Below are 13,658 nucleotides of genomic sequence, written 5' to 3'. Positions count from 1 at the left end.
TTCCTTTGAGCTATCTTCCACAGAACAACTTATTTTCCCTAGATTAAGCACTAATCCAACATAAATAACATCAAATCCCATCAAATCAGTTCATCAACCTAATGTGGGATTTCATAGAGCCCACTCACAAGATTTTCAACAATATAAAGCTACCCATGTGAATCTATGAGCTCATAAGTGCAATATAACTTCCATAAATCAAGAATTAAGAGGTTGATCGTTATATACCTTCTTAGATGATTAAGGCAGAAAATTTCGGTCAATTTAAGCTCAAGAAGAATCGTGAGATGAAGCTCCTTTCCTTGCTTAGGTTGGTCACCAAGTGATTTTGTGACAGCCCCACCTTCCCCTAAGGCGAACCAGAGGGGTTAGCGGACTGCCTACCCAGCTCTCGCCAGGACTAACAGTGCAGTTCGAGCGATCTATTGCGTTCCGAAACTTATAACGCGCGTAAACAAGTCACAAATGGCAAAATAACCCAAAATAAAAAAAAATGAAATCCGGAGTCGGCTATGAATAGTAACCGACCCGTCAGAACCCATCCAAACATCAAAGATACATATACAACATCAAATTCAGCGTTTACAAGCCAAAATGGAATAGGAAAGTTACTCAAAAATTAATACATGTACGGTTGCCAAAATAAAAGTGAAAACGGCCCCAAAGGCACATTTAGGGTTTCAATTCATAAACTATACAAGAGAGATATTCATTTAGTTCATTCGGCAACCAATTATCAAAAGTCATTCCAAAAGCAGTCAGACTCCTGTAAGGAAAACAAAAGGAACGGGGTGAGCTAATTGCCCAGTGAGATAGTACCACTCAAACAACCAAGTTCATATAAGCATCAAGTTTTTCATTCAAAATCATCAGAAGTAAACAAAGGCACACATTAATGGTAGTGACAAAAGGATACGGGCGGCTCTCAAGAGCCCTTTTCCGCATTTGCATTCTTGATCTGTGAGGCCCCAGTCCGATCGTAAGTCGATATTAGGGTTATTTGATATTTGGTTTGGAAAAATAGGGTTTTATGGCTAGGAAGGAAACCCTAATTCGGTTAAGTTGGAAAATCCTAGTTTACGTATTATGATTATAAGGTTCAAGCTATAATTTATATTCGGTAATCTAGTGTGTGCCTTGACATAGGTTAGTAAGTTTGAATGATTAGCAAACCTCTGGTGTTGCAATATTAGAAAGTTTCAGTGGAGATTATTTATCGCCGCTTTTCCACATTTTCTTATTAGAAAAGTTCCCCAGATAATTTTTTATGAGTAAATATAGTTTTTAGATGATTTTTCTAGTATCGGTTAGATTTTGAGAAAAGAAGAACGGATTTCGGACGTGGGACCCACTAGTGCGAAAAGTTCGGGAAAATTCGGCCAATAAGCTTAAATTTCGGATACTGTGAAAAATTTATCAGGTGTTAGGAGATAAGTAGAGGAGGTGATTTGATTGATGTGAGAGAGAAAAGAAAAGATAAGATTGCATTTAAGAGGTGACAAGTGTCACCTTCTTAGTGGTTCCAAGCTAAGATTTACTATTTCAATTTTTGACTTTTTTGACCAAAAGGTAAATATCTTAAAAATTGCTCAAAAATTCACCATTTCTTCTCCTTGGTGGCCGGCCCTCTTGTGCTAAGAAAGGAAGAAAACTTCTTCCATTTACAAGTCCCAACTAGCTCAAATCACCCAAAAATACTTGCTTCCATCTATTTCTACTCCATAAAATCTCTCTAGTTGGTGTTAGTGGTTGGTTTGGTGAAGTTTTTGGAAGAGCTAAGGTGTTCCACAACTTCCTCTCTCTTGTTTTCTTGGTAAGTGGTGCTTGACTACCCTCCTATACCTTATGAAGCTTAGGTTATGCTTATTAGTGATTAAAGTGCTGAAATTTCTGGTTTTTATCTTGGTTTGAAGTGATTTGGTGAAGTTTTTATTTTATTGATGATTTTTCTGGTTTAATTGGATTATGATGGTGTGGTTGTTTATGATGATTGGCAATGGCCTATAATGACACTAGTAGGTGTGACTAGTTGATAATTGCAATCAATTTTGGATTTGGAAGAATTTCTGGAAAATTAGGGTTCTTGGTTGAACATTCTGTCCGAAATTTTAGGTCATAGATAGAGGCCGAATTGGACTTTGCTCAAAACATTAAAGTTGTAGGTATTGATGAGGTTGAAGTGCCTGCAAAGTTTCAGGGTATTTGGAGTAGTATAGAGTGAGTTATGCCGTTTTTACTGTTGCTGTTTTTGGTGAACAGAATGTCCGAACTGCGATAGTAATTGTCTGTTTTGACTGGAATTGGTTTGGATTTTGTTGTTGGTGTCTTCTGATGAAATGTAGCTTGATGTCTTATCTTTCATATGTCTTTGGAATCAATGCTTTTGGACCTGTATAGACTGACTTGGACTGATTACAGTTTTGTGTGATTTGGGAACCTGCAATTACGGTTCTGGGTTGGTTTTCTGCATTTTGACTTAGTTGTGCTAGGATTTGGATTGAGAGGCCTTCTACATTGTTGTAGCCCCTTAAGTCCTGGATATCCCTGTAAATTTTCAGGATTAACGGAGTGGTATAACCTGAGCTATAAACGAAATACTCAGACCTGTTTTGACCGTCAAATTCTGTTCTGTTCTTATATCCGGACAGTTTACGACTGGGACTTTGGCTTCACGTTTGACTAGGTTACAAGCTGTTTGGGCTTGCGACCAAAACACCAAACTTATAGCTCTATATCAGAGCTTTCTAACTCCCTTGGAATTTCATGAATCGGATTTATAGAACCTGAGATATAGCCGAGCAAATAAGGCCTGCCCGTGAAAATGACCATTTTCTGGTCAGATCTGTTTTGGTCCAGATGACCAACTTCCGTTCCGAATTTGGATTGCCGACCTTCATGAAAGTTGTTCCATTTGGAATGAACTATCTAACTGCCAATTTTCAGCTCTTTTGCCCATGTGTAGCATAGAAAACAGTTTGCACTCAAAACTGACCATTTGTGCATTGGCCAGATTTCGTAAGTGATTGTGTTTGGTTCATTTGGGACTGAAGCCTCCAGTTTCAGTTCTGGATGTCTTCATAACAATTGTTGTTCATCCTTTAAGCTTCGATATGGCATCTCATACGCCTTAATCCGATATTCTTAGCTCAACTTATGATTAAAATAGAAACGAGTGTCAAATCTGCCGTTTCCGCTAACGGCCGTTTCCGTTTCCGTCCGTCATATGTACGTGCGCGCGTGCCGTTTTTGCCGTTTTGTTTGTTTGAGGCACGATAGTAGCCGTTTACGATATTATGTGACACAATCTCCTATTTCAGACGGTGGTGAGCTGGGCGGATCTGGTGGGGTCCACTACTAGCTGTTCATTTCGATCCGACTTCGTGTTTTTGCTATTTCAGATTCTGAGTAAGTATTCAGGCCAGTTTGGTGTGTTTTCTTTGCTATGTGTTTGAGATATGTGAAAAGGGTACTTAGGCGAGGGTGTACTTTATCGCACTCGACCTAAACCCTAATTTGAATGTATAATTGTACTTAGCATATGTATATGAACCTTTTGGAACCAAAACCCTTGAGCTTGTGGCTCGGGGCGACTTTCGAGTAAAGTTTGTGAAGTTTGCAAAGTTTGTGAGTTCGTGGGCCGATCTAAGACCTGTTTGGACTATTCGAGCCGGTTAGGGCTTGGTCGAAGTCAGTCCAACTTAGTCTGAGGTCACCAAGTTTGTAGGTTCATGTTATGAACCAATTTTGTGAATCCGGTTCACCGAGAAGGTGACCAAGTTTGTGACCCGAGCTTGTGACTCAAGCTCAAGTTTGTGATTTCGTTCGCCCGGGCAAGTTTGTGAGGTGACTGGCCAGTGAGGGTGATAAGGTGTCGGTGGGTGTACAAGTGAAGTTCTACGGACCATTGAGTGTGGTCGACGGAGTGTCGGCAGGAGATCACGCATGGCATATGAATTGGCTTTGGAGCCACCTGTATCCTTATTATATGATGTTGTTCTTTTCTGCTTTTGCTTTACTCTTATTGTGTAATTGTTGCTACGTGAATTTATGCTTTCGCCCCTGTTTACTTACTAAGCATTTAGCTTACCCCTTTCCTTTTGTTTTCCTTAGCAGGGGCCGACGCGGGGACTTTTGGCTCGTACACTAGTATAGATAGATTGGCTTGTATTAGTTAAACAGTTAGGATGTTTGTTTTAGTTTTGGTGGTTTGTATAAGGACCCTTCTTAGGGTCTATCTTCTGCTGGTTGTGGTTATAGTGTATTAGAGTGGTTTGACTCGAGACTTTTGAGGATGTAAATGTAACTTTTGGGATTGTATATATATTGTATATAGTGCTCTTTCGATTTATCTAGTTTTATTGCTTTAAGTTTTGAGTCCTGGCGCGAGCTAGGCAGGCGGCCCGCCGATACCCTTGGGTTCGCCCTTGGGAGAAGTGGGGTCGTCACAAACCATAAGATACAAAACCGGACAAAATTGGGGATATAAAACCCTAACTTTCTCAAATTCCTTCCAAATCCAAAATTGATTACAATTATCTAGCATATACACCTACTAGAGTCATTAAACATCAATTCCCATCATCAAGGATAGCCACAACATCACATTCATATTAAACCAGAAAATTCATCAATAAATTGAAAACTTCACCAATTCATCTCAAACCAAGAAATAAACCACAAATTTCAGCACTTTAGCTACCACTAAGCACAACTTAAGCTTCATTAAGTGTAAGAGGAAGTTCAATCACCACTCACCTAGTAAACAAGAGAGGGAGAGTTGTTGGACACCTTAGCTTCCCAAAACACTTCACCAAACCACTTACTAGCACCAAATGGAAAGGTTTTATGGAGTAGAAACAAGATCAAATGGTTGGATGGTTACACTCAAGCAAAATGGAAGCAAGAATCTTGGAGAGTTTTTCTTTCTTCTTGGCTAGAGAGGGCCGGCCACAAAGGTGAAAGAAAGAGTGAATTTTTGGTAAATTTTGAGATATTTAATCAATTGGTAAGAAAGGTCAAAAAGTCAAATAAGTTACAACCACTCTTAAGGTGACACACGTCATTTCATTAATGCATTGCTATCCTTCTTTTTTTCCTCTCACATCAATCACATCACAACCTCTACTTATCTCTTAATACCCGATAAATTTCAACCAGTATCCGAAACTTAACCTTATTGGCCGAATTTTTCCGAACTTTTCGCCCTAGTGGGTCCCACATCCGGTATACACTCTTAATTTCTCAAAACCTATTTGATACTAGGAAAATCATCCAAAAACTATATCTGCTCCTTAAAAATATCTAGAAAATTTCCCTACTAAAGAAAACACAGAAAACAAGCCATTAAATAAATAAAACCCTAGAAAATGAGAAAAGTACGGGTTCTCACACTTATACTTTTCGGGGCGTCACAACTTGACATCTAAACTTGACACTACTTCCTAAATAAATTTGGAAGTAATTAACTACTTTCGTAAAACTCTAATTCAACTAGAATAGGAAACTAACTCAAATAGGCTTAACTATGGTCAATATGACCTTAGCCTTTATTCCCCTTAGTAAGGACTCAAAAATAACTCAAGACTAACTCTAATTAACTAACAATATTTGCTGAAAATGTAATTAAATAAATAACAAGAAATAAGCATGACACGGGGTTGGATCTTCAATGATTCTCGAGCCCGATTGCACCATCAACCATCTTTGGAATGTGAAGACTTGTAAAATGAATTTTCTTGGACTTGAAAGGAATCCAAATCTTCATGTTCTCATTATTTCCCTCATCTAGAAAAATGATTTGTCCTCAAATCGAGTGCTTTCTTACAAAGGAGTAACTTGGAGAATGTCTTGATTTATGCAATCCAAGAAGTATGTCGCCAACTCAACTTGATTATGAACACGAACCATTGCACATGCTCCATTTGTCAATCCAATTGTACTTGGATGGAATTTGGAAGTTTAGTTTGCTTGATTCCTGGATTCACTTTTGGAAAGCAAATTGCTATTTTGTGAAGGTTTCCTTAGTGTATTTTTGGATTTTGGCAGCTGATAATATGAATCAAGTCTAACAAGAATTAGGAATCAAGAATGTGGAAAAAAAGATTCCAAATCCCTCTCAATTTTCAAATCCAACGCAAGGCTGCCTTTTCTTTTCTTTGTGTGTCCGAATTGTTCTCCTAAAAAGGAGTGACAAGTGGCGGCTAACTCCCTAAAATATAGGAAGAGATGGCCGAAAGTGAGGATAAGATGAATGGGCTAAGGAAAGTCCTAAAAAGTAGGAGATATGGTGGCTAAAATGTAGGAATGGGTCTTTGATTGGAAATCAATCAGGATTTGGGAACCAATCAAGATTTGGAAACCAATCAAGGTAGCCACACTTCAAGATTTAAGAGGATGACTTTTAGGGTTTTCAAAGTATCAAGATTTTTTCAAGAACCCACTACACAATCCAAGAACTTCAAGAAATTACCAAGCCAACTACAAGAAGCAAGAACAACAAGAAACAAACACAAGGTAAAAAAAAATAAAAATTCGTATGAACAGTACTGCTACAGTGCGTGAACAGTACCGATGAACAGTATCTCCGAATTTTTTTTTACAACTCAATAGAAGTTACCACAACAGATTTTGACAAACAACGAAACAAGATGCGACACAAAACAAGACACGATTGGAGACTCAACAACGAACTAAGGAATCAACTAAAACAACGACACAAATAAAGTGGTGGAAATTCAAACCCTAAGGTGACAATTTTTTGTTTTGAATTGGGAAGGGTTTGGTTGAAAAATAAAGGAGAAAACAAGAAAAGAAAATGATATTAACCTGAATCAAGAGCCGAAACTCTGATACCGGATGATACGAATCGATTCTCCAAGGACCACTCGAGAAGAAATCGAATCGATCAGGCAGCGAAAAGATCTATCTTGATTAGGTTATGGGTACAAAAGATGGATTCTAAACCAATCAAGTGTGACGCCCCCACTTCTCCCTAAGGCGAACCAAAGGGTATTCGCGGAATGCCTGCCCAACTCTCGCCAGGACTCAAGACAATTCGATTCAATCTTAATACAATACCAGCCATCACGACAAGATAAAGTAAGAAAGTGCAGAAACTTTCAAGTTTAACAATATATAACAATTAATACAAGCCTACTAAAGAGAAGTCGCTTCCATAACCGACTGTCCAAGTCTTACACCACCAGTTCAAAATACAGCGATTATCCAATTCTTACATCGGATTTCCCAAAATACACATCAAATCCCAAAATATACAACAGCCAAAATATCTAGCCAATTGCATTCGAAACCCTAATATATAAGTACATCCAGAGGGTTTCTCCGAGATTCACTCCAGGTCCTTTCCTGTTAAGGAAAACAAATCTACAGGGTGAGCGATTGCTCGTGAGGTCAAGAACACACATGCAAGCACATTGTCCACATAACAATCCCAATCAACAGGAAAACAATAATATACGAGTAATAAACTATTCCAGTGAAATGTAAACAGAAACAATTCAAGGATATGTTAGCTCTCAGGAGCTATTTTCCACTTGCTTTGCCAATCTCATTCGTATATCTTCCCGTGATGACTCTCCGTCAACCGGGTTGATATTTTCAATCCGTAGATCTCCACTTACTTCTCATGTCCATCCACCGTACACTGCACCGGGCCCGCACGACATTTATAAGGCGATATTCCACGAGTATGGAGTCACAGCCTCACCTCACCCTAAGGCGAACCAAAGGGTTCGGCGGACCGCTTGCCCAGCTCTCGCCGGGACTCAGTCACTCACTACAGTCCTCAAACAAATTACCATATAAATCTCAAATATTACATCAAATTTGTGACAGCCCCACCTCCCCCTAAGGCGAACCAGAGGGTTCGGCGGGCCACCTGCCCAGCTCTCGCCGGGACTCAGTCGTTCACTACATTCCTCAAACAGATTATAAGATAAAACTCAAATATTACATCAAATTCTCCAATAAATAATTACATACCAAAAGCGAAGCGTCCATGCTTCCACTGCGCCACTCTGATCCATGATCCAACTATTATACAAGAGGAAGTCCAAATTCAAAGTACACATGAGATAATTCATCCGATCACAGGAATAAGTACTACAAGTCTTCCTTCGCCTTGAGCCCTGTGGAGGGGGATAAAATATTTTTGGGGTGAGCTAGAAGCTCAGCGAGTAACCAGTAAAATCAGTAATCAAATCGGTTTAACAATAGTTCATTTCAATGATGTCATAAATCATTGATGTCATAATTCAAATGATAAGTCCAGAAACAATTACAACATTTACAAAACATTAAATATGGAGTATCAATAATTCAAGAAACATTTACAATGGAAAGCGATAGTAACATTCATGAAAAGGATACGGGCCCACATGGAGCCAAATATTCGCGCGCTCGCTCGTTCTCCTGCCATTTCCCCTTATTCCTCCAATTATTTGAAAATTTCATTTTGTGAATAAACCCTCGTTTGTTCGTTCATTTGTTCATTTCATTCACCATTTCCTAGACATTGTTCAGGCTCCACCAACCTCCACTAACCTACAAAGGTAATACTCGAGTATACCAAAACGTTCACCCAGGTCACCATATCGCCCGATCGAGTCCGCTTCTGGCTCGAGTCGATCGGTAACAAGGGGCAGTGGCCAGTTCAGCCAAAAGGCTTACATTCATGCGCAACTAGCATTTAATCATTAATCATTGAAAATTTCACATTTATTTAGGTCGAGTGCGATAAAGTACACACTCGCCTAGAAAACTCGTTTTAACAATCATTGAAAGCACTTAACACGTTATCAATCAATAATACAAGTTATGAAGTCAAGAAGCATTTAACAAACAAGGAACACACACATGTAAGCACGCATGATATGCAAGAAAACAATTCAAAAGTAACTTTGGAAACAGTTCAAAAGTAAATAATGCAGGAAACGGTTCATAAATAACTTTAGAAATAGTTTGAGGTCACTCACCTCCATGGCTCAGAAATCATCCATCATATAACATTGTCTTGCGCAAATCCAAGTCTTAGATCACAAACTCAATGCAAACAAATCCCTTCAAAGTTCGGACAGTACTTCCCCTGAATTTGCTAACTTTTCCAGCCATCATGGCTTCATTATTTCCTCAGCCAGTCCCAAAGTCACACGAAATATAAATTCTTCACAACAGCCATTCAATAGGCTCCCAATAGTACAAGTACAATTCAAGCTCTAAAATATTCCAATAAGCATAATAAGACTCGATTACAAGTCATAAACCAATTCCAAATACCACCAAAATAGGGCTCCATAAGAATGTATAAGCACTAGAGTAAACCAGGAAAAATCCGGAAATGATTTAACTTTAACCCTGAAAAAAACAGTTTTTGACGTCATTTTACGGTAATAGCACTAAAGGCGCTACGATTGTCGGAAGAAGGTATAAGATACACCGTTTCAAAGCTAAAATACAGGGCTACAACATTTCAGAAGGTCACTCAACCCAGTTTCGAGTGTAACCAGGTCAAAAATGCAAGATACTACACCAGAATCACAAAAACAGATTCACAGAACGTATTCTAGCGGAAACATCATAAATCAGGCTATCCAAGTCCAAATCCAGAAATTCCAAAACCAGATGAAAGCTAAGAAACAGGGCTACATTTCATAAGAAGGACTTAACAACCAATTCGGAAGCATTCCTAACCAAAATAACCAATTACAGAAGCAATTCTCCAATTCGGGTAAAACCAGAACAGCAAGGGTAATTTTGACGTTTCTCAAGCTACGCTACTCCGATTGACCTGAAATGTTGCAGGCACCTCTAAAATATCATTCCCTACAACTTTCATGTTTTAAGTCAAGGCCAATTCGGCCTCTAACTAGGACCTAAAAATTCGGGCAGAATGTTCCTTCACAAAACCTAATTTTCTGAAATTTCTTCCAAAACAGAAATTGATTGCAATTGTCCACTTTTTCCACCTTCTAGAATCATTATATACCATTTCCAATCATCATAGATAGCCACACAACCATGCTTATATTAAAACAGAAAAATCTCCAAAAATAATAAAACTTCATCAAGTCAACCACAACTCAAGATATAATCCATCAAACCATCTCTTTAGCCATCACAAGTCACTAATTTAGCATAATCAAGAACAAAGAAAGGATTGCTAGACATGAACCTTGAAATATCAAGAAAGTTGATGGCTTAGTCCTTTGCCTTCTCTAATCACTCCACCACTACCTTCAATCTTCCTAAACAAGTGACTTTTGTGGAGGAATTTGAAAGTTTAACGATTGATTCACAAGATTGAGCAAGAAATGGAGTTGGAGTTGAAGGCTTTCTTCTTGTATTTTTGCTCCAAGAGGTTCGGCCAAGACAAGCTTAAAATGGAGAGAAATTGGTCAATTTTTGAGGTTTAGTAAAGGTGATGCAAATTAGTCAAAGTCCAACTTTGAATAAGAAGGTGACACATGTCACCTTTTGGTTTTAAAACTTATGTTTTTGTCTCTCAAATATAAATATCTTAACACCTTGTAAAATAATGTCACTTAATACAAAATCCCAACAAGTTGTCAAAAATATAATGCATTTACCGCACTAGCGGGTCCCACGTTCAAAATACGCTTTTAATTTCTCAAAAACTAACTGATACTAGAAAAATCATTTTCAAACTATCTTTGCTCATAAACTTTATCTGGGGAATTTTTCTAATAAAGAAAATGTAGAAAAGACGGACGATTAAATAAAATAAACACTAGAAAATTAGAAAATTTCCGCGGGTTCTCACACTCATTCTTTTCGGGGCGTCACAAAATTCCCAAGAATTACATATCATAAGCGAAGCGGAAACTAATTCTAAGCGTGGAACGTATACATACATCCACTTCAATTCCATACAGTCACACTAGCCCAACTATTACACAAAATGAATCCAAATCTAAACTGTACAAGATATATGCCATCTAGTCACGTGAATAAGTACTACAAGCCCTTCCTTCGCCTCGAGCCCTGTGGAGGGGAATAAAATATTTTTGGGGTGAGTTAGAAGCTCAGCGAGTGTCCAGTAAAATCAACAATCAAGTATATTTCACAATAAAGCATTTAGATGATGTCATGATGCAGTAATCAAATATACATTTATTGCTCGTGTGAGCCAGTGAAGTTCTTGTACTTAAATATCCAACGCTCATTTAGATCAGGTGACAGATAAATAGAAATAAGGAGCCATCGTGCTCCAAAGAATGTGTATCAAGACTTAACGTGGACTAGCGGGTTCCACGTCCATAATACACTTCAAACTTAACGTGGACTAACTTGTATCAAGAAAATGTTTTGAAAACTATATTCCCTTATAAAAATGTATAGGAAATTAATATATTGAAGAAAGGTATAAAATTATAGACAAGGAAACAAAATAATGTCTAGAAAATATATAAAAATTTTCAGGTTCTCACACTCATTCTTTCGGGGCGTCACAGACTCCCCTCCTTAAAAAAATGTCGTCCTCGACATTCCAACTTGCACTAATCAGATCAAAACATTCCTCGAAAGTAGTCAAATACTAGGAATCACTCTAATCCCACATATCAAAATCAAGTGCTAAGAAGCACCCCAATCCAACTGATCAAATCGTCATGATCCAATAGATAGTTGATCGAGTAACTAGATAAAACATGCAAAAGGCTTGAAGTTGGACTTGAAGTCCCAGATATTCGGAAAATTCAGGACATGGTTTAATCTCAAATCGAAATTTCTCAAGTCGGAAATTTTCCCTTGGCGGTGCTAGACAACACAACAAGCTAGCACAACGGCTATACTTCGCCAAAGAGTCTCAGTTCAAAAATTTCATCCTTGGTGGTGCTTGATAACACAACAAGTTAGCACAATGGCTAAACTTCACCAGAGGATCTTAGTTCAAGAAATTGGCCCTGGTGGTGCTTGAAAACACAACAAGTTAGCACAACGGCTAAACTTCACCAGAGAACCTCAAGTCAAAGTTTCATCCCTGATGGTGCTTGATAACACAACAAGCATGCCTCGCCAAAGGAATGGTGGTGTTTGATAACACAACAGGCAATACCTCATCAGAGAGGTTCAGTTCAAGAATTTCAATCCCTGGTGGTGCTTGAAAACATAACAGGCATGCCTCGCCAGAAAAATGGCGGTGCTTGAAAACACACCAGGCAATGCCTCACCAGAGAGGTTCAGTTCAACCGCTACAGAAGAGTAGTAGCCGGTCTACAACCACACAAGTACGAATAAGTTCAGAAGCAGAGTCAAAAGCAGGGTTCAAGTATATATAGGTTCAAAAGCAGGGCCAAATATTTCAGGTTCATGGAACATGAGTACGAATCGAAACTCACTTGCCTAGTTTATGCCCAGTAATTTGTATTCCCAAGCAGTCACAGAATTCAAATCCACCTACAGGTCATATATGAACCAAGCTACTTGCTTAAGCGTGAAAGAGATACCCTATTTTCAGTCAAGTCAGGTCTATCAAGTGTACGTTAGAGTACACTAGCCGAAATAGATTCAAGTCCTAAATGAGCTCAGTCTAGTCGGTCTCAGACAGTTCATGCATTTCAAATCCCAATGCATACAAATTGGGTAGTGTACCTTAATCAAACAAGAAGACTAGAAGGAGGATGCAAAAACCAAAAGTTTCCCAACAAATCCGGTCACCACCATAAGGTATCAAAACCCTAACCAAAATCTTATCGGATAGATCCAAGATAGCAGTCATCATTTCACTTAATCCATTATACACTGGTAGATCTAATCTTCTGGTTTATTCTCGATTCATATTCAGTACTAGAGTCTCCTTAAATTATATAAGACTATCCACCAATTTTCTCACGAGTACGGGGTTGTCTAAGCCCTCGGTCACGACCCCTTTTTCCCATTCCTGCTGCCATACTTAATAGAAGTCTATAAGCGCAAGAAAAAGAATAATTAAGTATAAAAGAACTTAATGCATATACAAGTTGCAAAAATATTTAGAATCAAGACATGATTCTTTACATATATCAAAAGTTATAGCACGAGTTAAGAAGTCACAAAACAAGCCCAATATGTCAACTACTCTATATAGGCAATTAAGTGCCACAAAATGTAGAAGTATATGCAAGCAGGGTACAAAAGGCCTCACGGCGTGCACCACCCTTCCTAAGTCCTTAGTTAAACCAAAAGGTCCAAATATCACTAATTTCAATCAGATCACATGCCTTTACGAAATTAGATCCAATCAAACCATAATACAAGCTGAAACTAAAGGTTATCCATTCGAAGTTCAAAATCTTTAATAAGCAAGCCACCAGCCAGAGCACCATCATCTCCAAGAATAACTAGTCTTAGAGTTTTATGGTTAAAGTCTCAAGCTCCAAGTTCAAATCCAAGAAATAAGTACAACCTGCTGACTTACGTGTCAAATGGAAACCAAATCAATTCACACTAACTTCATGCTCTTGAATGCAGTTACTCTTTATCTCAAAGTTCCCTCAGTCCATGCACCTAAAGATATGTTCACTCTTCTTGAAAACCAAGAATTTTAAAACATAAGAAGAGTATTTAAAGTAACAAAAATCTTATCAAGTTCAAGATTTACATTATAACAACAACAGTTCGCCATTCTTCCAAAAACTCAAGAT

This window comes from Coffea arabica, chromosome 9e, assembly GCF_036785885.1.
Source record: "Coffea arabica cultivar ET-39 chromosome 9e, Coffea Arabica ET-39 HiFi, whole genome shotgun sequence".
Lineage (NCBI taxonomy): Eukaryota > Viridiplantae > Streptophyta > Magnoliopsida > Gentianales > Rubiaceae > Coffea > Coffea arabica.
Note: the sequence above shows the minus strand (reverse complement) of the source record.